The sequence below is a fragment of the Geotrypetes seraphini genome, chromosome 9, assembly GCF_902459505.1.
Source record: "Geotrypetes seraphini chromosome 9, aGeoSer1.1, whole genome shotgun sequence".
Lineage (NCBI taxonomy): Eukaryota > Metazoa > Chordata > Amphibia > Gymnophiona > Dermophiidae > Geotrypetes > Geotrypetes seraphini.
Window position 1 is genome coordinate 4,817,340 of NC_047092.1, and position 13,894 is coordinate 4,831,233.

The window sequence follows — 13,894 nt, forward strand, 5'->3', positions numbered from 1 at the left end:
TTTTCAGAGTCCTGTACGATACTTGTAGGGTGCGTGACCCCGCCCAGTTCTGACCCTCAAGCCCCACCCCCACAAAGCCTCCTCTCTTCTTCAGACAAGCTCCAGCCACGTCTGGAGGGCCTGGAGCATGCGCGGATGTGTGTGATGTCGTCTGCTTGTGCTCAGAGACCCTCCAGATGCGGCCGGAGCTTTCCAATACCCAAACAAATGCCAGTTTTGGAAAGTCCGTCCAGGAGCCCGGAAGTCCTCTAAAAAGAGGACATGTCTTGATTTTCCCAGACGTCTGATAACCCTAAATATATAGGTACCTGCTGCATTTGAGTGCCTGAAGTTGAGCCAGGTCTTTGGCCGGTTTAACTGCGAAGGTTGGAAATGAAGGATGTGCCGATGTATTCTCTAACTAGCTTTATAGCCCGTTACATTAACGGGTGCTAGAATATATGTGTGTGTGTGTCTTTATTTTTTTCTCTCTCTGTCTCCTTAGCCGCTTTCTGTATTTCTGTCTTTCTTTGTTTTGGCTGTCCACCACCACCCCTGTCCATTCTCCCTTCCTTTTACCTCCCCTTCACTGCTCCCCTTATCCAGCAGCAGCCTTTCTCCCTTGTTTTACCTCCCCCATGTCCATCAGCACCTCTTCCTGCTCCCCCTGTCCAGCAGTAGGCCTCCCTTCCTTTTTTTCCCCCCTATCCATCAGCACCTCTTCCTGCTTCCCTTGTCCAGCAGTTGGCCTCCCCTCCTTTTTCCCCCCTGTTTATCAGCACCTCTTCCTGCTCCCCCTGTCCAGCAGTAGGCCTCCCTTCCTTTCCCCACCCCTATCCATCAGCATGTCTTCCTGCTCCCCCTGTCCAGCAGTAGGCCTCCCTTCCTTTCCCCACCCCCTATCCATCAGCACGTCTTCCTGCTCCCCTTGTGCAGCAGTAGGCCTCCTTTCCTTTCCCCACCCCCATCAGAGCAGAATCTTCCCTCTGTCTATCCCCCCAACAGTCCAGCATCTCCCATCAATCCATCCTCACCTCTGTCTGCCATTCGCCAAGTGGTCGATCCGCTGCCGACAGGCGGGGTCCAGCTCCGGCGCGTCGCTCGCGCACAGCAGCGGGAGCAACGCCACCAGCAGCAGTGCCGCCATCGGGAGCCCTTCTCGAGGGAGCGGGACAGACTGCTGAGGAGCTTCGGGGGCTGCTGAGACGGCAGAGACGGAGCGGCCAAGCTGAACTGGCGTCCCCCACCCCTCCCCGGTGCCAGCGCCGCTCTTCCTCTCAGCGAACCGGGCTGGAAAAAAAGGAGACTGTGACGTATAAGCGCGCATGCGCACTCATGGCCACATCGCGACGGATCAGGGAACACGGCTTTAGAGTGCGCATGCGCGCTTACCATTTTATTACATATGATGGCTGCATGGCATTGGAATGGCTAAAAGAAAGCCCCCACTTATAGAATTACCCCACAGATGTTAACATAACAGCCATGCTAGTGACCACACTTTGTTGTCCAAGACGGTTGTTGAGTGGCAATATTGAGCGTGCCTGCTGTCTTGCAAGGGGTCCCTGGCTTCATTCGCAGATCAAGTCTTCCCTACCCAGGAGGACAGCATTCAACTGCATATTTCTCCGTCATGATGTTTCATGAACTGATGACTGGGTGTAGATCAGGGGTGTCAAACTCAATCATATTAGGGGCCTAAATCGAAAACACAGGCCAAATTTTTTATTAAAATACTTAGTCTTAGTAGAAATATAGGGCTACAATCTATCCAACCCCACGCCGGCATATAAAAAAGACTTTTCCTCTCTTTTAGGTCCTAGTTCACACTTGCTATCTAACACCAGCTCTGACAGGGTACACATTTCAAATCTGACATATTGTAATCACAAATCAGAAAATAAAATTATTCAAATCATATTGATATCGGCTCTGGTTTCTGTTTGTCTTCTGATAACTCGCTTGCCAGGGTCTCCTGCCCATTTGTCATTTTCTTTCTCCGTGCTAACCATCCATCTGCCATCTCTGTCCTCCCCTTCCGTTTCCCTTCCGTCCCCCGGAGGTCTGGCATCTTTCCTTTTTTTCGTCTCCACCCCCGCAGCTGCAGCGATGGACCCCCACCATCCCCAGATCCACCATCTCTCCTTCTCTCAACTACCCTTTCATCCACCCTAACCCTAACCCTTTCATCCAGCATCTCTCCCTCTTTCCCCACTACCCCAGGGTCCACCATCTCTCCCTTTCTCTTCCCAACTACCCTCCTATCCAGTATCTCTTTCCCCCCTCCACACCATCCCTTGAGTCCAACTTCTCTCCTTTTCCGTTCCTTCCCTCCTTCCATCCCATTGTCCATCTCTCTCTCTCTCCTCTGTTTTTAGACCCATTATTTCTTCCCTTCCCTCACCTTCAGTCCAGCATATGCACGTTTCTTTGCCCCCCTTCCCTCCCTCCGTGTACTTCTACACCAGCTCCCCCCCGAAGGCCTGCATGTTCCCCTCTTCTTTCTAGCGTCCTCCAGCTTCCCCCCTGGCTTCCTGGTCTCACCTTCAGCTAATTACGGCAGCTTGCAGAGGATCGCCGGTGCTGTAGCGATCCTAGCAGGCTGTTGTCGGCTTCTGCAGCACGTTCCCTCTGCCATTGTCCTGTCCCTCCTCTGACATACGGGACTGCAGCAGAGGGAATGTGCTGCAAAGGCCGACGGCAGTCTGCTAGGATTGCTACAGCACCGGCGATCCTCTGCAGGCTGCCGTAATTAGCTGAAGGTAAGTGTTCTTTGTATTCTCTCACGGGCCAAATCTAAATACACTGCGGGCCAGATTTGGCACGTGGGCCTGAGTTTGACACCCCTGGTGTTGATTGTATTAATTCGTAGAATGCTGTCCCTCACCTAATGCGCTGAGTTAGAGCCCAGAATTGATGCAACATAGGAAAAGCACTTCAGTTTTCTGTTTGTAAGTTTTTGCCATCGTTGAAGTGTGGGTGTGCTTAGTAAACTCTTATAAGAGCTACCTGAGGAGGGCTTTGTTCCTTTCGGTCTTGAGCCGAAGAGATAATTGTAGAATCCGGTCTGAATCATTCTGTTTTCACTGCGGGGCTTAACGTGATGTTGCATAACAGCGAGTTTCAACTTGATCTTGGCTTGCTTCGGTGCTCTGTGAAGGGAGTGCAAATGTTCACTTGACCCCCCTTCCCCCCTAAGAAAACAGGCCACTTCCCAGGGATTCATTTGCCACTTTCCAAGTATGAATAACGAGATACGTAGACAGGCCTACACTTCTAGAGCCTTGGAATATCGATAGTGGAGACTTAAAGGCGAATGCTGTCAGTGGAGGCTTTTGGTGGATACGTGATTTTTTTTTCTGTCAGGTTTAGAGAGTGGTCTATGGGCTAAGATTTTGCAAAACACACATAAAATATTTGCTGCAGCTAAACACTGACCAGCGCATGCTCAGAAGCCGGTGCACGTTGGGGCTTTCCAAAACCCAGACAAATGCCAGTTTTGGAAAGTCCGTCCAGGAGCTTTCCAACCCTGCCCTGGGCATGCTGTAACAAGCTGGCTTTTCGGATAGGTCTATAACTAGGCATGGGTCAGGGGGCAAAAATCATGCAACAGGAAAAGCAGCGAGCTTGTGAATGCCATAGGTAGAAAGGGTACCTGCTCTATGTTCATGCTCCCAGTGCTTTAAGGAGATCAGCCAACCAACACAGGCCGCAGTCATGCGCCTTGAGCAGGGAAATATCAGGAGATTTATGTAGTAAAGTGAAAGCGATTTCTTGTTTTGGGATTTACATAGACCCACACAGAGGATCTCTAATCAGAAAATAATGGTATATATTGATGAACTAAGGCCAGTCCAGTCTGTGTCCTGCATATGGCCATTTGGTTGAGGATGGGCTGAGGAGGGTTTCGACGGCTGGGATGGTTTAGGTGGGCTGGATTGAGCTTTGACGGAGACTCCAGTAGATGGAACCTAAGCGCAGAGCTCTGGATTTCTGGCCCAGAAATATCTAAGAAAAAGGACAATTTAAATTAAACCATTAACTTATAGAGCGTGTACAGTTGGGTAGACTGGGTGGACCATTCGGGTCTTTATCTGCCATCGTTTACTATGTTACTATCCACTCCTTTTACTAAACCAATAGGACGAAATATTTTTTCACTCAAAGAATAGTTAAGCTCTGGAATTCATTGCCAAAGGTTGTGGTAAAGGTGGATAGCGTAGCTGGTTTTAAGAAAGGTTTGGACAAATTCCTGGAGGAAAAGCCCATAGTCTGTCATTAAGACATTTATTTATTTAAAAATATATATACCACATAAAAGCTATGCGGTTTACAAAATTACATGCATACATATTAAAAATGCTAAACACATTTAAACAAGACAAACACAATAAAAAATTAATTAATATCATTATTAAAACCTTTTAAATTCATCCTACAAGATGGAAAGACAAAATCCCATACAAACATTTACAGGATGGGAAAGAATTAACAGAAAATAGCATTAGCACATGAAGGCATGGGGGAAGCCTCTGCGTCCTCTGGATCGGTAGCATGGAATGTTGCTACTCTTTGGGGTTCTAGAATCTTGTTACTCTTTGGGATTACGGAATCTTGCTATTCTTTGGGATTCTGTATGGAATGTTGCTACTCTTTGGGGTTCTAGAATCTTGTTACTCTTTGGGATTACGGAATCTTGCTATTCTTTGGGATTCTGTATGGAATGTTGATACTCTTTGGGATTCTAGAATCTTGTTACTCTTTGGGATTACGGAATCTTGCTATTCTTTGGGATTCTGTATGGAATGTTGCTACTCTTTGAGATTCTAGAATCTTGTTACTCTTTGGGATTCTGGAATCTTGCTGTTCTTTGGGATTCAGTATGGAATGTTGCTACTCTTTGGGATTCCGGAATCTTGTTACTCTTTGGGATTCTGGAATCCTGCTATTCTTTGGAGTTCTGTATGGAATGTTGCTACTCTTTGGGATTCTAGAATCTTGTTAGTCTTTGGGATTCCGGAATCTTGCTATTCTTTGGGATTCTGAATGGAATGTTGCTACTCTTTGGGTTTTGACCAGGTACTAGTGATCTGGATTGGCCACTGTGAGAATGTGCTACTGGGCTTGATGGACCATTGGTCTGACCCAGTAAGGCTATTCTTAGGTAGCGCAGGGAGCCACGCTGAATACCCCACGCTGCTCCCGATGCTCATAGGAACTCTATGAGCGTCGGGAGCAGCACGGGGCATTCAGCACAGCTCCCTGCGCTAAAAACTGCTATCGCGGTTTAGCAAAAGGGGGGGGGTATGTTTTCACACGCCCACGAACCAGCGAGTGCGCAGGGAACCATTTTGCTGGTGATGTCACTACCGCTACACATTTCTATAATGCTGACAAGTGTACAACAACATATTTAAGAGATGGTCCCTGCTCAGCAGAGCTGACAATGGCACACTATGTCTCCTTTCTGTGCAGATACATTGACTCAGCAAGAGTCCACATTTAATTCTCCTGCAAACATATACCGTGTTGATCTAGATTGTGTAACTGCGTTTCGTAAGAGCTAATATTGTGATTCTATTAAACAGACTAAGGAAAAGCTCCCATTTCATGGCAGAGTGAACCTTCTGTGACATCATCATTCTATCAATAGGCAACAAGCTAGCTCCGCTGTGTGCAGCCGTGTCGCGCTTCCTCCCTTGGCAGCGGTTTGGGAAGGGCTCGAGCCTTGCTTTGTACATAAGGGTGTATGTAGAGAAGGAAGACCGGAAGAGGCGGGAAGGAGATTTTACCCAATCTGCTGACAACAGGAATAATTCTGGCCAGTATGTGCAACTGAAAGGAACCAGGAAAGCTCCTAAAACCTCAGCGCGGTGTTCATGGTTATTTCCGCCAGTAAGATGGAAAAAGAAGCTAGAATCTCAAAATGTAACAGCAGCAATTTTCAAGGGGGGGGGGGGAGTCGCTGTTGCCAAGTCCAAAAAATGTCAGTTTAGAGAGGGTCACTTATAATTTTCATTTCTTTTACTATTTATACACCACTTTTAGCCTCATGGTGGGCTCACACTCTTCCTAATGCACCTGGGGCAATGGGGGATTAAGTAACTTGCCCAGGGTCATAAGGATTTGAACCCACAACCTCAGGGTGCTGAGGCTGTAGTTCTTACCACTGAACCATGAAATATATTCATGAGTTAGATTAATTGGCTTTCCTCAAATGGAAGATAAATTGCCTTTAATCAAACTGTGTTCATCGGCTTTTTTAATATAACAAGATAACAAAATGGTTATAGATCGCAGCTGCCTCTTGGTTCCGTTTGGTTAACAAAAGATGCAATTATTGTTCATAATCAATTATTGAAAGTATGTCTTCAATTGTTTTCTAAAGGCCGGATTGATACGAGATCTTTTGCATTGTATAATGGATCAGAGGCAGCATATGAGTGAAGTGTGGATGGGATGATTGCATTCATTTTATTTATTTCTGGATCCCATCAAAGGCAGACACTGCTGTAGAACTAGCCGGTTCCTGCTGGGGCTCAGAGAGGACCTGGTTATCAGTGATTTTCTGTCCTCTAACTGGTACGTGGGCTTCTCGTGCCACTGGGGTACTTTCACAACCAGCGGGGGCCTCCTGAGGCGGACAGGTTTCAGCGGCGATGTCAGACTAACGATGTAGCACCCATCTGGGCAGCGTTGGAGGCAGAGGATCGCGTTTGATGCGACAAGGGGGACAACATCAAATTTATATTGCGCTGAAGAAAGGCCCAGCAATCATCTTCTGTATTCTGCCATGAAAACTTGATGATGTTCATCAAGTCGCTAGGACTCGGAACGGAAGTCGTTGGTACCTACCAACTGGGTAAATCCCTACATAAAGTTGGAAAGCAAAAGGGCCCTCCTAGCTTTATCTGGATTCTTATCTGTGTACTGGTCTGCTATTGAGACAGACATGGAGGAAACCTCTGCTTGCCCAGGGTTGGTAGCATGGAATGTTGCAACTCTATGGTATATTTGGGGAAGGTCTGAAGAGTGCTTTAGCCACTGTTGAATTTTTGTATTAACATTTTTTTTCGGCATGTAACAGCACGGTTGAATGCAGATCACAGGAAAACATTTAACAAAGAATTTGACCAGAAGTAATATCTTCTAAAGTAAACTTTCCAAATAAAGTTTTCAAATGTTTCCTAAATATATATTTTTTGGCAACCTCGACCAGCTTTTTAAAAAACACTGAATATTGACCGAAATATTCCTGGGCCATATTTTTCTTTTTCTGTACATTGGTTATTCTAGAAACCAGGCCCAAACTTCCACACTTCCTGTCCAATTATTTCATATTTATTTGCCTTGATAATTGGCTGAGCATCCTTTCTTCAATCATTTCCAAATTGAAGTGTTGAGGGGGGGACTGATGTGTTATGTGCAATTCTATTTTACTGATGGGCAGGTGGCTGGGGGACATTTCACTGCACTCCAGCTTCACCTTTAGCAATTGAAATATCTGAGATAAGCACAGTTGCAGAAACCATTGACCGTTCGGGTTACAGGCATTGGCTGTTTATGTTGGACTACATGCCCAAGAATAATTGGAAAGTAAACATGTCTGAGTTCCCAAGTCCTAGGGTGAAGGCAGATGCAGCGGAGAGGAGCCAGCGTGACACGTGGGGGCTTGCCAGTTACGTCTTTTTGGAAGCGCTCCAATGAGATCCTCTTCATACCCCATCTGAAGTGTCCCTGTGCTGGGCTTCTCGGCGAGTTCCCACTGCACATGGATATCTGGGACACCAGCCACAGGAGCGTGGGCGGAGTGAACATAGCAGCCAGCTCTGAGCAGATTGACTGATAGGAAAGCACGGTTTCCAGAAGTTACACAAAGCTGCCGGAGAGACCTTTGCTGTTCTCTGCATTGCACAATTCATGGTCCCACCTCTTCTGTCCTGGGTGAGACAAAATGCAGCATCCTCATAATCAAATGTATTTCACTGACAGAATTAAGATCCATAACATGTCATCTAATAAATGACAAAAATAAAGGTAAGTCACCGTACCCTTAACTGTATCCATGACATCCTGTTTGTCTGTCTTGTCTGTTTAGATTGTAAGCTCTTTGGAGCAGGGACTCTACATCGCTGTGTACGTCTGGTAGCGCTACAGAAATAATTCATAGTAGTATTGTGAAGAGTTTCAGTCTTTGGGAAGCAGAGCTGAGATTGTGATGTCATAATGCCTCGTTCCACCAATAATTCTCCTTAACTGTATCCATGACATCTTGTTTGTCTTGTCTGTTTAGATTGTAAGCTCTTTGGAGCAGGGACTCTACATCGCTGTGTACGTCTGGTAGCGCTACAGAAATAATTCATAGTAGTATTGTGAAGAGTTTCAGTCTTTGGGAAGCAGAGCTGAGATTGTGATGTCATAATGCCTCGTTCCACCAATAATTCTCCTTAACTGAATCCATGACATCTTGTTTATCTTGTCTGTTTAGATTGTAAGCTCTTTGGAGCAGGGTCTATCTCCTTTGTGACTCTGTACAGCGCTGTGTGCGTCTGGTAGCACTACAGAAAAAATTACTAGTAGTATACAATCGTTGTTTAGCTCTGAAGGTCATCATTGGGGCAGTTAGCAAGTGCCCCTGCATGTTGCCCTTCTGCTGACCTCTTTATTTACCAAAATCTAGACTTTTCTGTTAAAACTTCCACTCGTGACCGACAGTTCCAAACTTTTCTCTAGCTCAGGTTCTGTGCAGAAGACTTACGATTTTTCTCCCAGGACCTGCTAATTCCCTCTGCGCTGGCCAAAGCAGTGTTCACAGCCCAGTACAACTATTAATTGTTTCTAGAGCGCTACCAGATGTACGCAGCGCTGTACAGGGTCACAAAGGGGACAGTCCCTGCTCAAATGAGCTTACATTCTAAACAATCAAGACAGACAAACAGGATGCCTCTGGGAAGGGAGAGAGTTCCAGCCCTTGGTCAGCACTGGCTGGAGTTGGGACTCACGAAACCCAGGTTCTGTAACAAATCATGCATTGTGCCTTCTGGCCAAGAGTAGTCATAAGAACGTAAGAATTGCCACTGCTGGGCCAAACCAGTGGTCCATCGTGCCCAGCAGTCTGCTCATGCGGCGGCCCCCAGGTCAAAGACCAGAGCCCTAACTGAGATCAACCCTACCTCCGTATGTTCCGGTTCAGCAGGAACTTGTCCAACCTTGTCTTGAATCCCTGGAGTGTGTTTTCCCCTATGACAGCCTCTGGAAGAGCGTTCCAGTTTTCTCCCACTCTCTGGGTGAAGAAGAACTTCCTTACGTTCGTACGTAATTTATCCCCTTTCAACTTTAGAGAGTGCCCTCGCGTTCTCTCTACCTTGGAGAGGGTGAACAACCTGTCCTTATCTACTAAGTCTATTCCCTTCCTTATCTTGAATGTTTCGATCATGTCCCCTCTCAATCTCCTCTGTTCGAGGGAGGAGAGGCCCAGTTTCTCTAATCTAAGACCAGCACCCTAACTGAGACTAGCCCTACCAGCGTATGTCCTTGTTCAGCAGAAACTTGGCTAGCTTTGTCTTGAATCCCTGGAGGGTGTTTTCCCCAGTAACAGCCTCCGGAAGAGCATTCCAGGTTTCCACCACTCTCTGGGTGAAGAAGAACTTCCTTACGTTTGTACAGAATCAATCCCCTTTTAACTTTAGAGAGTGCCTTCTCATTCTTCCTGTGCCCTCTCGTTCACTGTCCTAAAGGTTAAAACACCCAAGCCGGTTAAGGGTTCAGTCTCGGGAGTGCCCTAAATGGCAGATGAAAAATTTCTTTGCAGAAAGGTGATTGAAATGTGGAGGTGGTGGAGACGAAAGCTCGGGATCAGCACATCCTACATGGAAGCTTTTTGCAATCCCCCAAGGGTACAAGATCAGAATGAGTCCCTGAGACCTTCACAACTTAAATCTGTCGCTAAGACACCAAACGTGCTTTGTCGATGGAGAGTTAGTCATGTGATCTACTTGGAATGTTTATGGCTCATCAACTCGCTGCTCATTCGGAAACACAGCAGTGAAGGGATGAAATCCCCTTGGGCAAACACCTGCAAAATATTTCTTGTTTTCTACTCTCAGCCCCTAGCAACCAGGAACAGTGCTGATTTTGGATGGTTTTGTGATTTTGAAAGATCCTCTTTCGGGGGGGAGAGATTTCTGGTTTGCACTGGTTTGATGACCTTTGTTGTCCAAGGTCACGGCAGTGGTTAGTGACTTCCTGTTCTTGATGTGTGGGGCTCAGGGGAGATCATGCTGACGGCACTCTCTCTGTCTGTCAATGAATTAATAAAATCTATCTGGAATTGTATGTGTGGCCTAATAGAGGAAGGAGGCAGCCAAGGGAACATCTTGGATACATTAGCAGGTTGGCTTGGGAAGAGGAAATGAAGCCGCTGCTAAAGTACTATGACGTGACCGACTCCAGAGGCGAGAGTTTCTCCAGGGCATACGGAGCGCTGAATGCACTCTGTATGGGGAAGCTGACTGGGGTCACTGGGGCAGAGAGCTACGAATAGGAAGTGAGTGATAGATGGGGGAGGGGGCTGAGCTCAGAGATTTCAGAATCGACAGAGAGCATAAGGAGGTTCGGGACGACATTTCCGGAGCATGACCTTCCTAAAGGAAAATAGGTACTGCTTTCTTTCCAGAAAGAACAGAGGCCGACTTACAGTCTTATCAATTACGCTCATTGATGGCCTGATAATTTTGCATGGTTCAAATTATGATACGCTGCGGGATATGTCTTAAACTAATAATACGAAAAAGAAAGACATCCCATCAGAAAAATAAACTCATCAAACCCACATCTAAATAATAATCGTGCTCAGTTCATAAATAATAATAACAGTTTATATAACGCAGGACCGTGAGGTTTACAATGATTAGAAAGATGCTACAAATTGAGTTGAACTTACAGAGTTGGAGATTAGTGGCTAACAGTTTAAGGGATCAGTTGTTATGGGAGAGATTGAGATGGGAGATTGTGTGCAGATCCGCTATCTAGGTACCGGCCAGAAACAGCTGAGAAAACAGTACATTTTAGGGGGTGAAGAACTTATGTGCACAACGGAAGAGCTGGACTTGGGTGGTGAGCACATAAGAACTGCCGCTGTTGGGTCAGACCAGTGGTCCATCGTGCCCAGCAGTCCGCTCACACGGCAGCCCTCTGGTCAAAGACCAGCACCCTGAGAGTAGCCCTACCTGCGTACATTCTGGTTCAGCAGGAACTTGTCCAACTTTGTCTTGAATCCCTGGAGGGTGCTTTCCCCTACGACAGACTCCGGAAGAGCGTTCCAGTTTTCTACCACTCTCTGAGAGAAGAAGAACTCCCTTACATTCATATGGAATCTATCCCCTTTCAACTTTAGAGCGTGCCTTCTTGTTCTCTCTACCTTGGAGAGGGTGAACAACCTGTCCTTAGTTACTAAGTCTATTCCCTTCAGTACCTTGAATGTTTCGATCATGTCCCCTCTCAATCTCCTCTTTTCAAGGGAGAAAAGGCCCAGTTTCTCTAATCTCTTGCTGTATGGCAACTCCTCCAGCCCCTTAACCATCTTAGTCGCTCTTCTCTGGACCCTTTAGATTGGTACCGTGTCCTACTTCATGTACGGCGACCAATGCTGGACGCAGTACTCCAGGTGTGGGTGCACCATGGCCCGATCTTTTCATGATAACCTTCTCCGATCTTTTCATGATCCCCTTCTTTATCATTTCTAGCATGATCTTAAGGTGGCCAAACAAGTTGAAAAGGTGACGGCGAAAGCTAGAAGGATGCGAGGTTGCAGAGGGAGAGGTATGGCCAGTAGGAAAAAGGAGGTATTGATGCCCCTGTATAAGACTCTGGTGAACAAGAGGGCACTCAAGAAAACTGAAGGGAGACAGATTCAGAACGAATGCTAGGAAGTTCTTCTTCGCTCAGAGGGTGGTGGATGCCTGGAATGCACTTCCAGAGGAGGTGGTAGAGCAGAGTACGATTTTGGGTTTCAAGAAGAGGTTGGACAAGTTCCTGAAGGAAAAGGGGATTGAAGGATATAGTTAGAGGGGGTACTATACAGGACAAAATGTCTTCAATAACGGATCACTTACAGGCCACTGACCCGGGGGGCCGCTGACTCGGCAGAGGCGATGCTTATGTTCTTATGAGACCTCATTTAGAATATTGTGTATAATTCTGGAGGCCACACCTTCAAAAAGATATAAAAAGGATGGGGTCGGTCCAGAGGAAGGCTACTAAAATGGTGCGTGGTCTTCGTCATAAGCCGTATGGGGACAGACTTAAAGATCTCAATCTGTATACTTTGGAGGAAAGGCGGGAGAGGGGAGATATGATAGACATGTTTAAACACCTATGTAATGTAAATGTGCATGAGTCGAGTCTCTTTCATTTGAAAAAAAGCTCTGGAATGAGAGGGCATAGGATGAAGTTAAGAGGTGAGAGGCTCCGGAGTAATCTAAGTTAATACTTTTTTTTTTTACAGAAAGGGTGGTCACTTCTCCCTCCGTATTCACGGTTTCGATTATTCACGGTTTTTAGCTTGCTGGCTCCTCCCCCCCCAATTACATCAGCTTGCATAGAGAAATCGCTGCCTCCCAGCACTTTGTTCACCGTGTTTTGCCTCTCCTTCAGGAACAGGCCAGGTCTCCCACCATGTTATTCGCGGTTTCACCATATTCACGATGGTTTTTAATAGAAAACAGCGAATAACTGTTTTCTATTAAAAACCATCGTGAATATGGTGAACATGGTGGGAGACCTGGCCTGTTCCTGAAGGAGAGGCAAAACGCGGTGAAGAAAGTGCTGGGAATCAGTTTTTTTGGTATTCGCGGGTCTGTTAATCCCCTATCACAGCAAATACGGAGGGAGAAGTGTATTTGTGTGGACTAGTCTCCCGGTAGAGGTCGTGGACACAAAGACTTTCAGAATTCAAGAAAGAGTGGGTCAGGCAAGTGGAATCTCTTATGGAGAGGAGGTGATAGTGGATGGGCCGGCCTGGTGGGCTCTTTGGCTTTTATCTTACCTCAATTTTCACTTTACATGTCATCCACCCTTTTAAAACCTGCATAAGAACATCACCCTAAAACGTCGGTACTCGCACGTCTGTAGTGCTATCAGTTGTGTGCAGGGCTGGTCAAACACACCTAAGAGACTGATTCACTAATGTTGCACAAGGACAGCAGTCAGTGTTAATGATACTTACACTGTGGAAGGACCAACAGCTGGGGGAGGGGTCTGGCCTGGCAGATGCCCAGGGCTACTGAAAGGCGACCTCAGACTCTCCCAGTTGCACGGCAATGAACTTAAGGAGTAATGCAAGCGAATATCAGACTCCTTCGTGTCTAGGAGCTCTGCATTTCCCGAAAGGTGATCCACAGGAATTCCCCTATTTTAATATCAAAGGATCGAGTTCCAGGCACCGTGATAATGACTGTGCAATCACCTCTCGAGCCCATCCCATAACTAAACCAGCCAGTGAAAGTTATAAAAGGAGTTTAGATACATCTGTATGTCAGGATGAGTTTGGGAAGGAAAAGTACAGCTGTCAAGAGAGGAACAGTTTGAGATTTGGAGCCTTCCCAAATCCCTCTGTGTCTGCTCCAGACAGCCCCCCAGGACAGACAGGGAGAAATGCTTGAGTACCTGATTAAATTCATGTAAACCATTCTGAGCTCCCCTGGGAGAACAGTCTAGAAAATTGAACGAATGAGTAAATTAGACATAAAGGGTAGAAAAATAAGTTTAAAGTTTAATTAATTTTAATATACCGACCATTGACGTGCACCTGGCCGGTTTACAATGCTAAAAATGAAAGGTTAAAATAAATTTTTGTAGGGGGGGGGAATGTGAACATTAAGTAGACAAATTACGAATATGAACATGAGCTTGAGGG

At 46.4% G+C, this 13,894-nt stretch overlaps 1 protein-coding gene across 5 annotated transcripts in view; it reads left to right on the forward strand.

Annotated features, from left to right (window-relative positions):
* The window catches only part of FRMD4A (FERM domain containing 4A), a 608,938-nt gene that overhangs the window by 501,094 nt on the left and 93,950 nt on the right, over window positions 1-13,894 (forward strand). The gene's annotated exons all lie outside the window — the stretch shown is intronic.